This window comes from Fistularia commersonii, chromosome 17 (genome assembly GCF_037954325.1).
Source record: "Fistularia commersonii isolate RoL2024-O1a breed Wild chromosome 17, RoL_Fcom_v1.0, whole genome shotgun sequence".
Classification (NCBI taxonomy): domain Eukaryota; kingdom Metazoa; phylum Chordata; class Actinopteri; order Syngnathiformes; family Fistulariidae; genus Fistularia; species Fistularia commersonii.
Genome location: NC_141300.1, coordinates 16144637 through 16165327, shown reverse-complemented (window position 1 = coordinate 16165327; position 20691 = coordinate 16144637). Strand labels below are relative to the sequence as shown.

General features: G+C 46.1%; 1 long non-coding RNA gene across 1 annotated transcript; it reads right to left on the bottom strand.

The window, feature by feature from the left end:
* Positions 1–15187: 15187 nt before the first annotated feature.
* LOC147225362 (uncharacterized) lies at positions 15188–20147 on the bottom strand. The gene is made up of 2 exons (XR_015107343.1): positions 19748–20147; positions 15188–16037 (listed from the first exon to the last, which is right to left on the bottom strand). It is a non-coding gene; the product is annotated as an uncharacterized LOC147225362 (long non-coding RNA).
* Between the last annotated feature and the right edge of the window lie 544 nt (positions 20148–20691).

Below are 20691 nucleotides of genomic sequence, written 5' to 3'. Positions count from 1 at the left end.
TTTAATGTGTGTGTGTGTGTGTGTGTGTGTTGGAGCTTTGTTTTTCTTGTCGGCGGATAAAAAAGAAAGAGGAGAAAAAAAAAAAAAAAAAGGGTATGAATAACAGCGGGGCCTGCCGCAACAACCTACCGATTGAAGTTTCATATCTTCTCAGCGCCGCCATAAAATAAACACCAGAAGTGCAATTTCATGTCTCTTGACATGTCTCGCTGCTCATTCAGACGTTCCGCGTCCTCTCGCGCGCTGCCCTACACCCTTCTCCGAACGTGCCCCACATTGTGCCTTGATTTCACATTTCCTTGTGCAGGCTTGTCTCGGCCCCGCGGAGAAACCGCCGCCTGGTGTGAGGTCAGGTGTTATTTATCACAGCCGTCGGCGCGGGGAGCTGACATCCGTACAGGCGTTCTGCTCTGCCATTGTAATTGACTCTCCTTGTCTTTTCGAGGACACCAACAGATATAACTATGTCAGGACACCTCTCGGCTATATATTACCCATCTCGCCGAGGAAGACGACCGGTGAGTTATCATTCTGCATCAGCTAAAACGCAAGATGGGCAACGCGGCTGGTCACTGAGAAATGGCAGGATTTCACCAGGTCAATCCAAGTCTCAGCCAGATTCCTTGTTTTTCTTTCGCCTCTATAAATAGAACCTGTCTGTCTGTCTGTCTGGCCCCTTGTTGTATTCACTTTGCCCCAAATACTCATGTAATATAAGTAATAACCGCTATATAACAACCGCAGTTTACAAAAAGGAATTGGAAACAGTTTCGGGGAGGGGCGGCGGGGGGTCCGAATCTATACATCTGGCGTTTACCTGCCCGACCGGCTGGATTATTAGTCGCGCGACGGCGCAGCCGCTTTCAGAGGGAGAAAATAAAAAAGGAAAATCAGGCCAACTCATCTGACGGAGCTGACATGTGCGGGCCAAAGGCGGCAGGCGCATTTTCAGAGGTCATCTGGAAGTAAACACTTATTAATGGTTACCTGCATGACAATCAGATAAGGGGTCACGGTAATGATTAAGCCAAGGTTGGCCGGGTTAGAGGCCGTGTGTGCACGACAGCGTGTTGCTTGAAAGTGTGTTCATGTCGGCGCTAAGGAGTGAATTTAATTGTTCTAGGACAGCGATCTTTGACCCGCGATGTGTGAAAGAAAACCTCCGGCTGGCTCTCGGCGTATTATAGCGGTGGCGCGCAGACACTCTGACATGCAAATATTTGAAAGCCATCTAAGTCGTATCGGAGTTCGCCGCCGACCGGATAGTATGAAAAGAGAAAAGTTAGGGAAAAAAACGAAAAAAAAAATACACCCAACTTAAGTTCACAAGGTCATTTCCAGCTCAGGGATTAAGTAAACTAAACAGAACTACACAAGCTGCAACTTATCAGACTGCTTGCATGCCAGAACTTTTTTTTTTTTTTTTTTTTATCTCACCCCTCATGTTTGTGAGTGTGACAAAGAGGGCTCGCGGTCCTCAACGCAACCCGACGCAAGAAAAAGACCTTCGCTATGTTAAGAATTCGTATCGGTCCGCGATCGAGAAGAAACGACCCGATTTTGTTTGTTTTCTTCAGGTCACGGCGCCGGTATCATGGAAAGTCCGTACCCGTGTGACGTCTGCCGTCAGAATCCCTTTTTTTTGCACGTCTTTAAAAAAAAACAAAACAAAACACAACTTTCGGAGTAATTGATTATCCAGCTGATTTATCATGTCTCGCTGGAAGGCAAGTTATCTGGTTATTCAGTGTCAGAATGAGTAACAGTGAACACAATCCCCGGCCACAGCCTTGACCATGCAGGAAATAGCACTTTAATTCACATCTCAACAGAGCATATTTGAAGCTTTTGTGGGAATCTCACTGTTTATTTTTGGTGAAATGCGGAGAGCTATTTCTGCCGCTTCCTCCCCCGACAGCCAGGAGAACAGACTCCCTGTCGGATACTGTAACATCTGATCACTTTAAGTCGCCCGGGTGCCAAAGATATAAATCCCTGATATATTTGCAGCCCGGGGGAAAAATAATACAGATAGGCGTTTATGTTTTTTGCACGTTTGTCTTCCGCTGTTTCACTTTTACCCTCGTGATGTGTGTCAACTATTAAATACCACGGGTGGGATTGTTTAGAGTCATTCCACTTTACAAACTGAAACGGTAAAATTGTTTGAATCATTACAATCAATTGACGCGCGTGCACGTCCGTGTGTCCTTAACCGTAAAAATTCTTTAAAACTCTCGACGGTGAAATGCAATGAGCTGCGCCGTCGTTTGGTGAATTTGATCCACAAAAACGTCAGAGGAAAAAAAAAAAAATCGTCCCAAACATCAACAATGAATAAATCCAAAAAAATTAAATAAGTAAATACATAAATAGATGCATTCATGAATCAATCATAAATACATGAAAAATAAAGAAATAAATAAACAGGTCTTCCGGCGTAGATAACAAATGTGGGTAAATACTTGGAGTCAATGTTGGCCCCAAGAAAAACTTCAGTATTAAAAAGGAAAGGGGGGGTTAAAAAAAAAAAAAAAAAAAAAAAAAGTCATCTGGTTTCCATTAGGAAGATAAAATGCTTCACTCGGCGCCTTTTACTGGCCACTTTGTTACTGGGAGGCGTCCATGCCGCTCTCTCCATCATCATCCAGTTGACACAACATTAAGGGCTTCAAACAGCCGCACAGGGTTCCTTAATCAAAAACTAATTGTAATAGATATTGAGAAGTGCTAACACTCTGACCGCTCTGCTGGTATCAGTGTTCCAAGGCTGGAGATACCATTAAACACAACAAAGGGATGATAGCTAGACAGGGCAATGCAAGTGTGAAATACAACATGTGGCTGGGGAGCCGCTGATACCCCGACGCTATAAAGCTGCGGCCCCCGTGCCGTTTGGTTGTTTAGACACAAAAGATTTTAAGCATCTGGGGGGGGGGGGGGGGGTTAAAAATAAAACAAACAAAAAAAAAAAAAAAAACAGTAGGTAAGGCACTGAGTTTTAAAAACAATAAGGGTACCGTGGCATCATGCTAGGAAATTAGGAACGCGTCCGACCTGGCAAAAGCCTGTGTATGTGTGTGTGTGTGTTGGTGTGTGTGTGTGTGCGCGCCCGGGTGAATAATAATGTCATTCATCAAAGTAATTCTCTTTCATTCACTTAATACTTATTATCATTAACGATAACTCATGTCCAATCAAGGGTCTCTTCATCTGCGTATTAACCTTTACACACACTCCCACTTAGCATATTAGATTTTGAGTCCAAATTCATGAACAAGACGGTCAGAATGATCCATGGTTTAATTCTCATCGGACCGCGCGAGGAATTACGGCGACGCGCACGACACTCGTCTTCCTCGGCGCGCCGCGCGCTCTGACAAGGCTCATCCTTTTTATTTTAAGCGGAGGAACGGGTTTGATAAACTTGTCCTCAAATTAATCCGAGCGGGCCGTCGGAGGTCGGCGGCGGAACGGCCCGTCGGGATGTTAACAGGACTTCATTACGGGAACGTCCAGAGGCTCGTTGGAGTTCCAGCGGGGACTGATAATTCAGGCCGGTATCCACGGAAACTGCGTTCGTATTTTGGTAATTTTTGCACATTATTTGCGTCCAGTGACTGGAAAGTGCGGGTGTGGTTGTTGGACGGGCGGGTAACCTCAAGCTTGCATACAGGAGACCGGGGTTAGGGCTTAGTTGTGGTTATGGTTTGGGTAATTACCTCAGGAGAAGAATGTTAGTCAATGTAGTAATGTCTTCTGGAGGGATGGAAATATGTCAGTTTTCTTCAGCTGGCAATGCAAAGTCAAACTTTCAAGTCTGCACTCTGCGTCACATTCGCTGTTAGCTATCGGGTCCAGATCGCGGGATCACAAGCGGCGGTCGGTTCCAGTCCACCGCCGTGACCCGTTAGCACATTTCCCCCGGTGGCGGCGGCCAATTTCCCTGGACGCGACAGCTTCCAAAACCAATTTTTGAATCACTCTGGGAGGGAATGCGTGTTTCGTGATGTGTCGACGTCGACGTCTGGACCGGTTTTGGCACGCCGGCGTTTGGTTAGGTTTGGTTAAATTTAGGGACGGATCACAGTTCAAGTAAGCACATTTGTTAAAGGTTAGGAGATGATCATGGTTTCGCGGTTGGAAACGGCGGTCGCCCGCAGAAAAGTCTGGTGTTTTTCTTGGGAGGAGAGGCTCGGGATCTACGTCTGCGCAATGTAATTGTATGGAAAATGCTTACACCCTCCACCTAGCATAACCACCCCAGCTGCACTCCCCTGTGAATAACAAATGGGCCTTTTCTCTGGGAATTGAGGCTAAATGATGGTTTCACTTAGAGAGCAAAGTGACTGTCCATCTTCATAACCGCGCTCTCCATCAAAGAGCAATGAATCCCATCCCGTCCCAGTGGCTTTCATTAAACCCAGCCAGTGGATATCCCCATTATGAAGGCCTCAAAGGTTGGACTTCATGTCAAGCCCTGCACCTGCAACTATCAGCTTCTACTTTGCTCGTAATAAAAAAAAAAAAAAAAAAAAGCCCCACACATCTGGTCGGGGGAGCAGCGTGCTTCTCCGGCGGCCTCGTTCAGCTGGGCCTGTTTGAAAGTGACACACCTTCGGTTGATTCAAATTACCCTAGGCATTTCTTTTAGGAGAGGTCACACGGAAAACCCGGGGGTCACAGAGTTCACCGCCGAGGGACCATCGGTCGTGCTTTGAACCCTTTCCCCTGCTCCTTTTTTTCTAATTGCTGTGTGAAAATATGTTAAAGCGGGCACTCCGTCTGCTTTTTGTGAGCTTATGAGTTATGAAACTTTATCCGCGTCACGGTGTTAGCGGCGGGCTCAGGTACTACAAATAATGCTGCCAAGAAAAAAAAAAAATAACAGCCAAGCAAATGTTCTTTGTTGTATTTCCATGGCGATCTCACAGAAAATCCACCAAATGGACGTTGACGCGATGTTACAAGGTGGCGGGTCAGGTCGAAAAGTTTTGAAAAAAGCTCGCCGGTCCAAAAACTATAAACAAGGTGTCGGGCAAGACAAACAAGGCACGAAAAACAGAACGCAGAGTTCCCGAACTAGATACCCCCCCAACATGATCTCACCACATGTCAATGTAACATTCTGGGCGCGAGCGCTTCATCAGATGTGGAACAGAAGCAGAGACACACTTGCGTGTTTGTGTGTGTGTGTGTGTGTGTGTGTGTCGGGGTCACCTTAGAGGTCATGCAATGTTACGTTGACCGAAAAGTACATGACGTGAAGGTCCGACACGAAGGATAAATGCTAGCATGCCATGAGGTTCATTAAGTTCAAAAGTAATGTATAAATAATATAAATAAAGGCTTATGTGTAGGTATTAGCTTATGCGTAGTGCTGGGAACACAGTTTCCAAGGTTCAGCAGTGACTTGCAACGGGCAACGGTCACTTGACGTTGTTATTAAGCAATAAGTCGTCACAAAGTGCTAGCGCAATAGCATCGCGCGATGCACATTTTCTTTGATCGGAAAAGTGCTTTCGACAAATTAGCTTGTGTGAGGCAGAAGAAATGAGTGTGTGAATGCAACCAGGGAGGTTATATATTTATTTACCGCATTGTCAAATTATTTTAATGGGCATTGAATACTCGAGGTTGTTATTAAGCAGTAAATCGCCACAAAATGCTACCGCAATAGCATTTAGAGATGCAAGTATTCTTTGATCGGGACAGTACTTTCGACAAATTATCCTGTGTGAGGCAGAGGAAACAAGTGTGTGAATGTAAAAAGAGAGGTTATATATTTATTTACCGCATTATATATTTGTTTACCACGTTATGCATTTATATCACCGCATTGTCAAAGAATTTTAACACAATTTAAACAACGGTCCCCTCAAACACGTTCTCCTCAAACAATGGCTGCTATTTCCAGAGTTTATGTCAATGAAAAGGTAATATAATTACATCGCTGAAAGCATCATCTCTGTCGCAAACCTTTCCATACCGCTGCCATGCCAACGCCACGTGCCAAGAGGTCACGTGGAATTAGATGAATCGGACTCAAGGACGGCTCCTATTTTTGGTTCGAATCCAAAAGCTGCAGATAAAGCTCCAAGTGCAAACATTGTAAATAAAGTGATTGCGATGCACACACATGTTTGTTCAAAGCCATCGATGCGATACGTTCTTCAAACCCCTCCTTAAAGGGAGCGTAAAGACAGAAATATTGCATTTTTACAACAATATGTTGCTCACAAAGTAAGCTCGGCCGCTCCGAAACACCGTTACATCAAACCTTGTGTTGGAGTACTTTGGAAGGGGGTCGTCTGGGTTGAGATTTAGAAATAATTTGACGACAAACTAGGTGCGGTTTTACTTCAAGGAGGAACTCAAAATTGAAGGTGAGTGGCGTCTGCCGTCTCCGAGTGCAGCACGGCGAGTGCCGTGAGAGAGGGGAGAAAAAAAACCAACAAAAAACACTTCAGCATCAAGTGTGACCCGCTGGGAGCACGCACTGAATTTGATAGATTCGCTTCTCCCGGTCATGTCGTTGGAGAAAACAGCACGAAAAAAGTTGACTGATCCGAGACCGATGGGTCGTTAATACAGCGCGGAGGACGTGCGACCCCTTTGCGTTTAATTCGCTCCGAACAGGAGGGTCCACGTCGGGGGGCTGGCGGGGGGGACGACCCGGAGCTCAAAGTGAACTGGCTGAATTCCAAACAAACTGCACGTGCGTCTCCCCGGTGGAGGCATCAGAATGCACACGGAGGTATTCTATTGTTCATACATTAGCTAATGTCATTATCTTGTCTGTGAAGTCAAAAGGGCTAATCTTGCATTATAGGATTTGCAGTCAGCTAGACTGATCTCATTGGGTAAACACTGGGCACCGTGACAAAGGAACTGGAGTGAAGATCCAGACTCCGTAAATTGCATCAACGTGCCCTCTGCAACCCAACCCCGGTGACTTGCAAGAAAAGTACAAATACATAGAATATAAACATATATATATATATGTTACCTGGAATTTGTATCATTGTTACTCCGGGGCCGTTCAGGTCGGAAAACCGCAGAGTCCGTTCGTTGACCAAGTTCGGTGAAGACGGATCCTGATCCGGGCCTCATCGATGCCCCCATTGTGAGCGGGCGTGACGACGGATTACGATCGGTCAATGCAGTCCGATAAGCTATAACGCGCCGTTATTGATCGAGTCTTATTGGGTCTCACGAGAGGCGCCGACCAAAGGCTTAACAAGTCTGTTGTTGGATGAAGAGTTTACAATCAGGGGCATTTATGCACTTCGTCGTCGTTCGAAACCCGGACGAAACTCCCTTTTCGGTGTCCGACGTTCAGCTTTTTAAACTTCCTCACCGTCGCTCAATGTTCCGCTCCGATTGACCCGAAATCAAACAGAAACGACAAAAGACGACAACAGGTATTCAGTTAAAGACTTCCACCACCAGTGAATTATTTCATCCTCGCTCTCCGAGCTTCTCCGATTCTTCCCTCTCTGACTTCCGGTAGTGTGGGAACGCGAGGCCGCCGCCGTCTAGAACAACTTCCCCGTTCTTGGACAGGCTCTCGTATTATGTCGATCTCTCCCCGGGGCTGAATTCATCGGCCTCCATAATGCCCGTTCGCCGTATTTGTTAACATGCTGGGTCACCTGTCTCGCTGCTGTCCGTGTTGACTGGATCTGCCTTTTCATCGCGCAGAGCTGCTATAATGACCCCATAATAAAGTGTCATTATCTCTCCGCCCAGTCTAGTGTACCGGGCACAAAGCCGCCGGAGGAATCCAGGCCTTGTCTAATTCATTTCTGCCGGGTATAAATGTCAACGTCCTTTTGTGAGGATTACAGACATTCTCACATTAGGGCTGGACTGAGTCCTTCTAAATAGAACGGTGGGAGTGGAATTGAGCATTTGATTTCAGATAGCGTTGAACGAGACAAATGCCACCAGACCGGATTGGGTTTGTTTTTTTTTTTGTGTGTATGTGTGTGTGTGTGTGTGTCTGAACCTGGCTGCAGACTGGGACGGTGCCAGTGAGAGCCCGAAGTAAAGCGAAAAATGACAGTGGTGTGGATTACGCAGTCCGTTATTACAATTTGTCAGGTTTTATGACGCCGGTGACAGCTGGAATTCATCCCCTCAACCTTTTATATTCACCCTCTTTGTGTCGTCCGGCGCGGCCCAAGATCCTAATTTGTCATGCACATCATTTATTGCATGACTTCACCACAACCGCCGTTTCATTTAAAAAGCTAAAAACACAGCGCAGGTAATTCTCGATACCTATTTTTTTTTTTTTTTCGGCGTGAAATTTTTCCTTTCGCGACAGCCCGACGTTGATTTACGCATAATTCTACAAATCATTTAAGTGTACCGTACGTAGCCGGCAAAGGTCACCGCCCAGCCGAACATGTTTAATATCCAGTTCGGTAATTGGTATATTGATTGCCGATGTCATCGTGATTTATAAGGAAAGCAGTCATGTGACAGCTTCAACAATTCAAGGGCCCCCTTTGTCCATTCATCAGCACCCCTGATTGGGCCCATGTCATGGTTAGCTGCAGGCTCGCCAGATAAAGATCAGCGGATGATTGGGCACACACATTCTTAACATGGCTGACCCGTGACATCTGAGGGGCAGGCGGGGAGCCTGTCATTATGTGTACAATGCGCCGCTTTCTTCCCGCTTATCTTTGCTGATGACATTGAGAGTTTTCGCATTAACTCATCAACGAAAAGAGACCCATCATTAAAAGCATCGCCGGCGTGCGGCGCGGCGACGGTGACGCCGCATCGCCACCGCCGGCTGAAACACGAGGGGCTCCGCGGCGGCGCGCTGACATCACCGAGCCTTATCTGATAAATCTTTCGGGTGTGTTTCGGGACCATGTCTCGCGGAGAGTTTTCACTCACGCCGGCTTGAACTTCTTCTTCTTCTTTCGGCGTTTCCCATCAGGGGTCGCCACAGCGAGTCAACTTTCTCCATCTAACCCTATTCTCTGGATCTTCCTCTCTCACACCAACTACCTTCATATCTTCTCTCACTACGTCCATAAATCTTCTCTTTGGTCTTCCTCAAGACCTCTTGCCTGGCAGCTCCAACTCCAGCATCCGTCTACCAATATATTCTCTATCCCTCCTCTGTCCATGACCCAACCATCTCAGTCTGGCTTCTCTGACCTTCTCTCCAAAACATCTAACATGTGCCGTTCCTCTGATGGACTCATTCCTGATCCTCTCCATCCTGGTCGCTCCCAAAGAGAACCTCAACATCTTCATCTCTGCCACCTCTAGTTCTGCCTGCTGTCTTTTGGTCATTGGAACAGTTTCTAGTCCAAACATCATCGCTGGTCTCACCACTGTCTTGTACACCTTTCCTTTTATTCTGGCCGATAGTCTTCTATCTCTTCGTACCCCTGACACTTTTCTCCACCCGTTCCGACCTGCTTGGACCCGTCTCTTCACCTCTTTTCCGCACTCTCCTACGCTCTGGACTGTTGACCCTAAGTACCTGAAATCCTCCAGCTTCTTGATCTCCACTCCCTGTAGCCTTCTTCACGCGTTTCACGAGGATAAGCGGTGCATAAACGTCAGCGGGATCATCCCATCGATCCCTGTTCTCTAGGAAACATTTGCAAAGCGTCTGTTTCGGGAAATTTATTTACCAACAAGTCGCAGGCGAAGGCGGGACACCTAATGAGAGAGGAAAACCTCTCGGCGACTTTGAACCGAAAACTGATGGGCCGCGGCCAAAACCGGGAAATTAATTACCGGATCGCCAACATTTTTAACCACGGTGTTACTTAAAGAAAGAGCAGCGCCGGCCAAAGGCGACCCAAACCTTGTTCTAATTAATGGCTTCTAACCAATCCGTGAATTATTTCGAAATGATTTATTCAGCCTTAATAGCGTCTGATGAATTATGAATCCCTTATGCGGCGAACGTGGAGGCTTGAACGTCCGCCGTGTCCGAGCCGACGTTATTATTTTCACCGGCATATGCAGATTTTCAATCAAATCCCAACGTCCTCGGAAAGAGGCATTAATAACGGCGCTCAAGTCCCGAGCCTCGCCCGCGCCCGCTGCACCTTTAGCCGCGGGTTTTGCGCGTCCGCAGACGGGTAGAGCCGTTTCCCCCCCCCCGTCTCCGGCGTTAACGCTGTCATTTCGGCGGATCCGTCACAGCGGACTTTCCCTGGGTTGTTTATGGTTATGTCACCACAATTACAAGCGGGAAGGAGGGCAGGAATAAAGTGTCTGTGAAAGATTGATAGCTTTGGTCTTTAGTTCAATTGTAAATTAGAATAGCAAGTCCCTGTGGGATACAAGGGCTCTATTTATGATTAAGAAAAAGCCTCCATAATAGAGTGCTGGTAGAAAAGTTTGCTCCCTCTCACAAACAGGCAATTAGCTTGATGAAATGGGCCTTACTTTTTTTTTTTTTTTTTTTTTTTTTTTTTTTTTTTTGCTGTCCAGTTATATGAACCCTTATTATTATGGTCAGCTTTATAGTTTATGGTATTATTTTCACCTTGAGCTGCAAACAATGCGGCGTTTGAATAATCCGACGCCCTCTTCCCCCCACGTGGAAGCACCCGCTTGTTAATTTATATTTTTTTCCGGCGGTGCAACTTGAGGGAAATGAGGGAGGGGAGGGATCGTCACGATGCCGGCGGGAACCCTGGATCCACAGAGCGGTCGATGTTGATTGGCGTTCTTTAGATTTTAATGCACAAAAGAAGCCCCGTCATAAAATTCCAACAATTACTTATTCACATTTTTATATAAGAAGTGAAAAAATCAAAAAGTGTGACGTGCTGTTTTCCCCGACGGTTGTTTTTCGGTAGATATTTATTGATTCGTGACGCGCTCGCTAATCGGCTTGTCACGTTTTTGTTTCATTTTTTTTTCCCGCTCCTTCTGCAAATGTCATTGATTGTGTTCATTGACCGCGTGAAAGGAATTCCATGAATGATCTTGACTGAAGGGTTTCGTGAAAATCAACTCAAAAAGTGACTAAAAAATCAAGGAGGGAAATGAAAGTCGTCCTCATCTCAATAACACGGTTGGTTTATTGGAGTTTTTTTTTGGTTTTCTTTTGGTATTTGGCTCTTGCAGGATATCATTCGAGGAGCTCCTGTCATCATATTCATAGTTTGGCTGATATTCTGACTAATTCTTAAACTGATGTCACCGGCAGACACTCGTGGAGTAGATTGTCATGGACGATCATGTTCACGGCTGTACGTAACATTGCGATTAAAAAATAACTATTCATGATGAGCGCAAACACTGTGTGTTGATATCTGTGCAGGTTTATGCACAAAAGTGTCAGTTTGGAGTTATTTCGAAGAATTCATTGCCGTGCTTACGAATTCAAAGTGCACCAAGTGGACAAAACCATTTGGCGTCCTTTGGCTTAACTGCCTACAAAATCAGCAAACCTGAAATCTGAAGTGTTCGCAGTATAAAGCAGCGTTTTCTGTGCTCCACGTACACGTCCAGCCTTTGGGTGTTTGGGTTTCCGAAGGCGCCACGACGTTAGAACTAATTTCCCGCGGGAACGAGTTGGCGAGCGGAGCGGGCGAAAACGTCATCACGCCGCGCTTTATGAGGAAGACGTCTTTATTTTCATTCACCGGTCGCGCTCTCGTTTTCATTCGCGCGGTTCCGACTTACAGCGAAAAATCGCGTTACGCCCCATCTTGGGACTTCCTGTGAATACCGCGCTTGTCCGGTTCATTCATTCACAACTGTTAATTCTGACATTCGCACGAGACATACAAACGTTCATCCTCTCGGTTACACTTTTAGACCAATTTAGGCCCTGCGTCTTTCCGGAACGTGGGAGAAAACTCGATTTTCGCGCTGCAATGCGCAGCCATCACCCGCCACCGCGTTGGTTTTTTTTTCGCAAACCGTCTCTTTCCTCACCACCGTGTCGCAAAACAAAAAGTTAGGACCGTCTTGAGACAAGGAGCGCGACCGCGTCACCGAGGTTTAAGTAGATTCGCATTTATTTTCAAAACAACTCGAGCTCTAAATCGCTTTCTTTTAACGCTCTGCGGCAGCGTGAGCGATGCAAATATCATGTGTATTCTCACGCGTTTCCCACGAGGTCTGGAGACGAGAGGTCGTGTCTTTACGCGTTTTTTTGTTTTTTATTTTTTCACAAGTCAAATCAGGTCGTCGTTTGACCGCGGCTTATTTGACCCGATTTGTTTGCGTTTTCTCAGAATGCTCTCTCGCCCCCCCTCACAGACTGAACACTTTTTGCTTGAGGTCCACTCATGCTTGTCCTGTTTGTGCCACGAGAGGCCCACACCGCTGTGATATTACCCATCATGCAGTGGTTTTCTTTCTTCTCTTTCTCTTTATATGTGTGCATTCACCATGCATTAATGCATGGTGTTAACTGTACTTTCCCTCCCCTGTCAATTAATACTTCCTTTTTCCTCTCCTGTTGCTTTCTCTCTCCTTCTAACCTTCAGAGGTTGGATCACTGCAGCTATTGTCTTCCGTAGCGCCGCTATCGTTGTTATTGTCGTCGTGGTTGTTTGCGCGTGATGTTTTGCGGCTGTAGCGTTTCCTTTTAATTAGATCGGGATTACGAGTTTTTCAAGTACAAAATAGCATCTCGGCTGTTTTTTGTTTGTTGTTGTTTTTCTTTTTTGTTTTTTTTTTTTTTTGCACCAGGTGTTTGAGGCAGACGGCCACCCACGCTGCGCCCGCAGACCGGGGGGGGGGGTGAATCAGCCGATCTCGCCGCTCCGTCCTCCCGCCGTCCCGTCTCGCGGACCAGTTCGGCCGTGACAATGTTGAACGCCATCCAAAAAAAAATACGCTCAGGCTTCCGTCATTTAGGCGGCGGTCGGCTCTCCCCCTGGCTGACCCCGGCCCCGCCCACACCCGACGAACCCCCCCACCCCCATTCGCCAAACTCCCTTCGCTCCGGCTGCCACGGCGAAGTGTGATATCACGTTCACACTTGGGCAGATAGATGGGCTGTCAGAAACAGAGTTCATTAACGGATATTTTTTTTTTTCTTCTTTTCTATGATAGAAACAACATAAGATGTTATTCTAGTTTGGTTTTTATTCCCGGATCAAAAGTAGCGACAGATTCACGGGTCCTACCGGGGAGGGAGGTGGGGGGGGTGTTGAGAAGCTCATATTTCCTTTCAAACCCCGCAAATATTTCCTTTTTCTCCCGAACCCCTGAGTGTCGCTGCCGCCTCCAGCCTCCCTGCTCTCATCCAGTTTGAACTGACGTCTGCGTCTCTCTCTCTCTCTCGCTCTCTTTCTTTTTTCCCTTTTTCTTTTTCACACTGATATTTCGGCCTTGAAAGCCAGATGAGGCTTCCCCCGCTTCAAGACACGTGTAGCCACCCGCTCTTTTTTTTTTTTTTTTTTTTCATGGTTTTGCCCGAGGGCATGTTCTCCCACGCCAGCTGTTGGAATGAAAATGACACCAGTTTATGACATTTGTTTTTTTTTTTTTTTTTTTTTTTTTCTTTTCTAAAACAGTTGTCTGCACCTTTATGACAGCGTCTGATTGATCCGCAAACGGAAGCAAAGATTAATCGTGGCGAGAGCGCGTGGCTCTTTCTCTTTAAGTTTCCCTGTTTGTTTTCCCTGCTAACAGGGCGACCCGTGCTAACGCCTGAATGCAAAGAGACCGCTGTGAACGAGATTGATTTTTTTTTTTGTTTGTTTGTTTTTTCTTTTTTTACAGCTGCATAAAAGCAAAAGCCAAACACGAATTTGCATGCGTTTAATTTCACCGAGAACTTGATCTCGGCGAAACGAGGATCGGACGTTTTCCCTTGGTCTCCTTCCAAAACCTCATCTTGGAAGGGACATACGTTTCAAGCTCGGTCTCAAAAATTAAATGAATCCGTCTCGTACCCTCGTAGCTTGTAATGTTTAACTATCGGCTTGTTGCTCATTTGATTCAGGAGCCTGGCGAGCTGGCGTCCTAGGAAGGGAGGGGGTTTTGTTGCCGTTACACATGCCGGTGAGAGGAGTTGGCCTTCCTGGAGAGTTTCTTCTGCATCGTTTTCTTCTACTGGATTTCTTTACAACGCCTGACATCTCCTGTGCCTCCAATCCCTGATGTCATCAGGCCGGCATGAGAGCGGAGATTCAGAAAAAACACCTCCTGAACTCTGGGAGGCTGTCCCAGCGCCTCGGCATTACAATATTAAAGCGTTTTATTCAGATGTTCATTAATTTTCCGTAGCCCTGCGGTGTAAAGCTGCTCCCGGAGTGGATTCCTGCACAGGATGACACAGCAGCGAACAAACGCCCATGAGGAAATATCTTCATTTCTCCTAAGATACAGTCTGAGAATAGCTTTGAGTGACACCGTCCGGGCGCCGCGGCGAGAAACGCGGCTCGGTCGTGCCCTCAAACGGCAACCCGGGAGGAGATAAACCTGTGGCGGCGTGAATTCCTGCGTTCTTTGTTCCCCGTGTGGTGTCATCTGCCGTGGGGAAGGACGTCCTGGTTCCCGTCCGATCGTGTCATGGATCACGGGCAGATATTTGAGTGAATCACAAAAGGTTTTTTTGTTTTTTTGTTTTTTGTAAAATCCAGTTAGGCGGATAACAAGTGGCGTCGTCACCCGGCGTTTTTTTTGCACGACCGCCGGATAGCTCGTCGGCAATCCCAGATGTGAGACGAAAAACGTCTCTCCTCGTGTCCTCGTGATAAATGCACTTTGGCTGATTAATTTCTCAGCCTGCACGTCCTGATGTTCGAAACCATGTGTGCGCATTCGGGTTTCAGGAAATGCCTTATTTAACTCGCAGGCGTATTTTGCTGGTCGAAAAAGCCCTTTCAACAATTTGTTTTGTTCCAGAGTTTCCCCACCTGGTGTCATTTTCAAATGTTATGACACGACTGCGTGCTTGATAAGATTCGAATATGGCATGTTTACAATACAAAGCCTGTGAGCCGATTCACTTAAGACCGTAATTTAGAATATTTCTGGGTTATAAATAGGGAGACTTGTCACAATTTAATCCGCCGTTACATATTCAGAAGCACGTCTCATAAAAGTAAAACACTTTCAGTTAAAAAAAAAAAAAAAAAAAAAAAACTTTTATTTGCACACATACAGTAAACCATCATACACTTTAAAATAAATACTCCAGCTATAATTAAAGTACACAAAACTCAGCTGGTGTGTCACGCAGGTTTATTTAATAATAATAGCTGCTATTATTACAGAAATAGTGGCTGCCCAAAAAGAAAATGACTGGACAAAATCCTCCGTCGCTTGTGAACGACACGCGAATTCTGACGATGATTAAAAGAAAAGGATTGAATAAAAAAAAAAAAGGCGTTTAACACGTCGGGTGTGTTTCACTCACATTAACAAAGATAAAGTAGGATGTGAACGGAGGAGGTGGAGATACAGGCAGGGTGTGTGTGTGTGTGTGTGGGTGCGTGCGTCTGTGTGTGTGTGTGTGTGTGTGTGTGAGGAGGGGCGGGGGGGGGTTAACACGACGACAGCAACTTGAGACGACGGCGAGGTCTCGGGAGACGTAGACAGTGGTCACCATACAGCGTGTTGTCAGCATTACTAATGAATGTAATGGAAATTCTAGAGGATACGGTGAATTTAAGAAAAAGATCCCCCACCACCACCACCCCTCGCCACACACACACACACACACACACACACACATTCAGTTACAGTAATTCAATCCACTGTCTGCAGCCTTTGGGGGCACATGTGAACCATGTCTGCAAGACTGAATGCTGCCAGTTCTTTTTTTCCACTTGTGTCTTTTTCACTGTCTGAGTACATAAAAAAATGTGTGAGGCAAGAGCGCTGCCCACTCTCTCTCTCACACACACTCTCTCTCTCTTTCTCTTAAAAAGAAAAGAAAAAAAACGGGTCGGGGGGGGGGAGGAGGTCACATTCAAGTCCTCCACACAACCGCAATCTTGTACTTCAGGTCGCCGCGCGGCTCCTCTGGGACGGATGCGGTTTAAGCTTGCCCAAGGGCACTTCAGCGCCGGTTCCTAAAGGTTAGAGAGCACTTATCAGCGCCGTTTTCTCCCGCCCAGGCTTTCCCCGGGCTCGGCGCGAGGGGTCAAACCGGGTGACCTTTCGGGTCGCGGCGGCAGAGGCGGCGGCGCCGTCCGCTGAAATGGCGCCGGGTCGGTTGCAGTGAAACAACACCTCGTTCGTCTTCCGCGCCGTTTTCAATCCACCGGTTTGATCGCTTTCAAAACCGAGCAGCCGTGAGTCAGACGCGCGGCGTTTATAAATGCATTAAGAACACGCTGGCAGGCGGCCTAAAGAGTGATCATTGAGACAAATTGATCCCTATCTGTTTAAATTGGCTCTATAATCTATCATTGGCAAATTGAACAGTGAGCTATCTGGAATCTATTGCCTTTTCAGATAGCGGCCCTGAGGGCGCGCAGACAGAAGGAAAGTGATCCACATCGCTGAATGAACTCTTTATCCAAAACATGTTTGTCTGCTTACACACACACACACACACACACACACACACACACACACACACACACAGACATGCCTAACACGCGGGCCGACATTGTACAGTACGTGTCATGTTGCATGTACATGCTTATATGTGAAAATGTTCATACACACACACACACACACACACATAGGGACACGCGCACACACACACACCCACGAGCCAGTTTTGAACTTTGACAATAAAACACTTTTTCTTTTTTTTAGTGATTATATATTAGTCGGAACCAAAAATAGCAGGAATGTAATCTCAAGTAATTACTTGAGTCAAGGGTTAGAATATGAATCTTAAAGAATCTTAAATTATAATTCTCACCTTGATATAAATGCATAATTTTAATTATTATCATTATAATTGATAGATATTTTGAATATTTAATATCTTTTATGCCGCACGTCTCCTTACCGATCATCGAAACACACGATTGGAAAGGAACTTTTTCAAACTCTCATTTTGATTTGCATGAAGATGCATATCAAATTTTCGCTAATTTACGCTGGGTTTTTTTTAATTATTCATCTAATCTTTGCATTTAAACATCACAGAGAAGCACGGCTCATTAAAAGATGACATTAAATACCCCTGAAGGGAGTTATAAGATTATAGAAATGACGATGTAAACAAAAACAATAGCCCCCCCCCGATCAAGCTGTGTGTCTTGTCGACGCCTACATTTAATTTCCTTTTCCCGGACTCGGACGGACGCTACCTGTTGCCGTTTTATTTTCCATTCCAACCCGCTCGCGCCGCAAAAATCCAACCCGGGCGTTTTTCTGGACGTTTTTTTTTTTTAAGTGGATTCAGCTCAGGTTCGGCGGTGATTCACAGTCATCTAATTCAATCAGACTCTCCAAGTTGATTAGCCTGGTTAACCTTTGCTCCTGCGCGGGCCTGGACGGGTTAATCAGGCCGGGAACTTGGGGGACCTCCGGGGTCAGCGTGGCTCTATCTGCACCGAGGACTCGATGGAGGCGCAGATAAGATTCAAGTCCCTTTTTTTTTTTTTTTTTTTTTAATTCTCTCCCTCTCGCTTTTACAAGTGCACAGGGGATCCCTCCGCTCCTTCCCCTTAAATCACATTTTTATTCTTTTTTTTTTTTTTTTTTTTTTTTTTAATTGCAAACTTTTATTTTGAAAATTTAATCTGTTAATTTTAGCTGGCTGTTTCAGGTGGGCACATGTTATTTTTTCTTCCCCTCCTTCCCCTGACTATTATCAGTTTATCGATTAATTTCATCGCAGTTATACCAATCATCCCCCCCAACACACACACACACACACACACACACACACACACACACACACTCCCACCTTCCCGCGCACCGGCGCGTGTTTGGTTCTACTAACGGTAATAAAGTAATTCAGTGCCCCCCCCTTCCTCCTCATACACACACACACACACACACACACACACACACACACACACACACACACTTGAGCCTGGGCATGGGAAATCGTTACGTATCCAACTATTTTGTGTGTGATCAGTAAATATTTAGCGCGCACGACATCCTTCACCTCGTCCTAATCGATACCGGCCCCCCGGTGTCGTCACGCGTGCACGCGCGAACACACACACACCCACACCGGTTCCCTTTGTCTGACGCACTCACACAGACACGCGGACACACACACACACATTAAACTTTTTGATACACAGGAAGTGAAAACACCCTCGGGTTCAATCAGCTCTTAAGTGTGGATTTAATTTGAATTTATTTATCATTATTTTTTTTTCTTTACGCCTTAAAGCTGCTCTCAATTTGGAAATATTTTGCGTCAATGCGCGAGGTTAAATAGGGCGAACCTCACATCCGACACGGGCCCTATCCAAAAAAAAAGATAATTTATAATTTATTTTTATGTTACGTATAATCTATCTGTCACCATGATACTAGTTTATTTTCTATCATGGAACATGTTGTTATTTTGGAATTACGTATTATAGCAGAATAAAATGCACTGTAATAAAATAGTTTTTGTAGGTTCATTTATTTGCATTTTTTACATCGGTTGTATTTACAATTCATAAAATTCAATTTAAAAAAAATAAAAATAAATTGGGGTGGTGGTGGAGGTGTGCGAAAAATAATAATACTGATTACCGGTCCGTGCGGGATCGCTGCCCCCGTCACGTCACATGACCAAACGTTAACGATCACGTTAAACCCCCCCACGCACGGTTTCCGAAATGCGCATTGTGGAAACCCACGAAGACAGGTGTCTGTTCTGCCTTCAACCCCCCCTCTTCACCTCTTCCTCCTCCTCCTCTTCTTCCCCCCCTCCCTCTCTCCTCTCCAGCCCACACAAAGCAGAGGCGTGCGGGATTTTTTTTTCTCCCCTTCTTTTTCTTCTTCTTCTTCTTCTTCTTCTGCTTCTTTTCCTTTTTTTCCCCCCTCCCTCCTCTCCCTTTTTTGGCCATATTTCCTGCAGGAGCCCGGACGCGGCGCACAGGATCGGCGCTCCGGACGAGACGCGTCTCGGACGACAACGTCAACTTCCATCCGCGGCGTCTCTCCCGCCAGAAGACACGTCATTCACCCGTCGTCTCATCCAAAGTTCCCGCACGATCAGACATAATTTTTTTTTTTCCCCAATAAACAACCATCTTTTTTTTTTTTTTTTTTTTAATAATTGAGAATTCTTTTTCTTTTTTTTATGTGTTTTATCCCGTCTGTTGGAGGAGGAGGAGGAGGAGGAGGAGGAAGAGAGTCCGTGCATCGCGCTCGAAAAAGACAAGACTATATATATTTCTGAATAAGAAAAAAAAAAGAAAGAAAGAAAAAGAGAGAGAGAGAGAGAGAGAGGGAGGAAGATGCATCCCGCTCCGGACGAATCGGCAGCATATGCATTTGGTAGGTTTGTTACACAAACACGGTCTCACTCACACGATTAAACGGCGCCACGGATGAGTGTTTTATTTACCTTTTATTCATTTATTCGGCTGCTATTGTTCATCCTATCAATTCACGCGACGTGGAAGTGGTGGTGGTTGCGGCGTGTGTGTGAGTGTGTGTGTGTGTGTGTGTGTGTGTGTGTGTGTAAGGGGGGGGTCATCCCATCCCGGAGTGTCTGCCCCCACTCCCACCCCCAACCCCCACCCTCCCCGCCGCCGCCGCCGCCGCCGCCGCACTCTTTCACTTTAAAATACTTTGAGGAGAAAAAAAAAAACCAACCAAACAAACAAACAAAAAAAATAACGTGCAAACACGTAAAACTTACCCGACGGAGGCGCGTCTCGTCCCGCGTCGAGTGGAAACCTCGCGGTGATTGTTTTTTCCTTTTCTCTCCACTCGCGTCCTGCGCGCTTTGGTGGATCTGAAAATTAAAAAAAAAACCGACAGGGTGGTCGTGCACATTAAATAGCAGTTGTTGGTTTTTTTTTTTTTGCGGGGGTTATTATAATATGTATATCAAAATATAATGTGGTGTAAATATCACCGCTGCGTAAAGTCGCGAACACACACACACACATACACACGCGAAGGTGGAAAAAAAAAATTAAAAAGTAAATCCAACTTTGGCAACTTTTAAAGCCTTCGGTGTCCGAGTGGTTTAAAAAAAAAAAATTTAAAAAAAGAATTTAAACAAAAAAAAAAAAAAAAAAAAAGAAAAAAAAAGGCCGCGGGTTCGAATCGAGCCCCGCGTTAGTTTTGCTCGATGCGAGAGACGCGAATGAAGCGGCTTCCGCGTCCGACGGCGCCTCTACATTGGAGCTGAATGGAGCCGTGACGTGATAGTCCGCTAGGGGGCGCCCATATACTGTCAGACATGGGGGAAGTGATGCTGCTGATGCTTCTGCTGCTGCTGCTGGTGCTGCTTCTGCTGCTGCACAGACACACTGCTCTGCCGTGGGCTTGAGCAGGAGGGGGAGGTTGTGGGGCGGAGGGGTCATCGGGGAGGCCATTTACCTCCAGTTCAAACCTGATGGCCCCTCTGAGGTGAGAAGGACGGGGGGGGGGGGTGTGTGGTCGGGCGCTTTTACAGGTGAACTTATATCGGGAAGATAAACAGATATGTGAATTAAAACCCCCCTTGGTTTTGACGCCCGTCTGCTTCGCTTTTGCTCTGCCGGGATGTATATCCACGTTGTTCTTACTTATAACGCAGAAGGGACGGTAGAAAAAGGAAAAGAGCGTCGTCGCCGCCGTCTGCCGGCCTCCTGA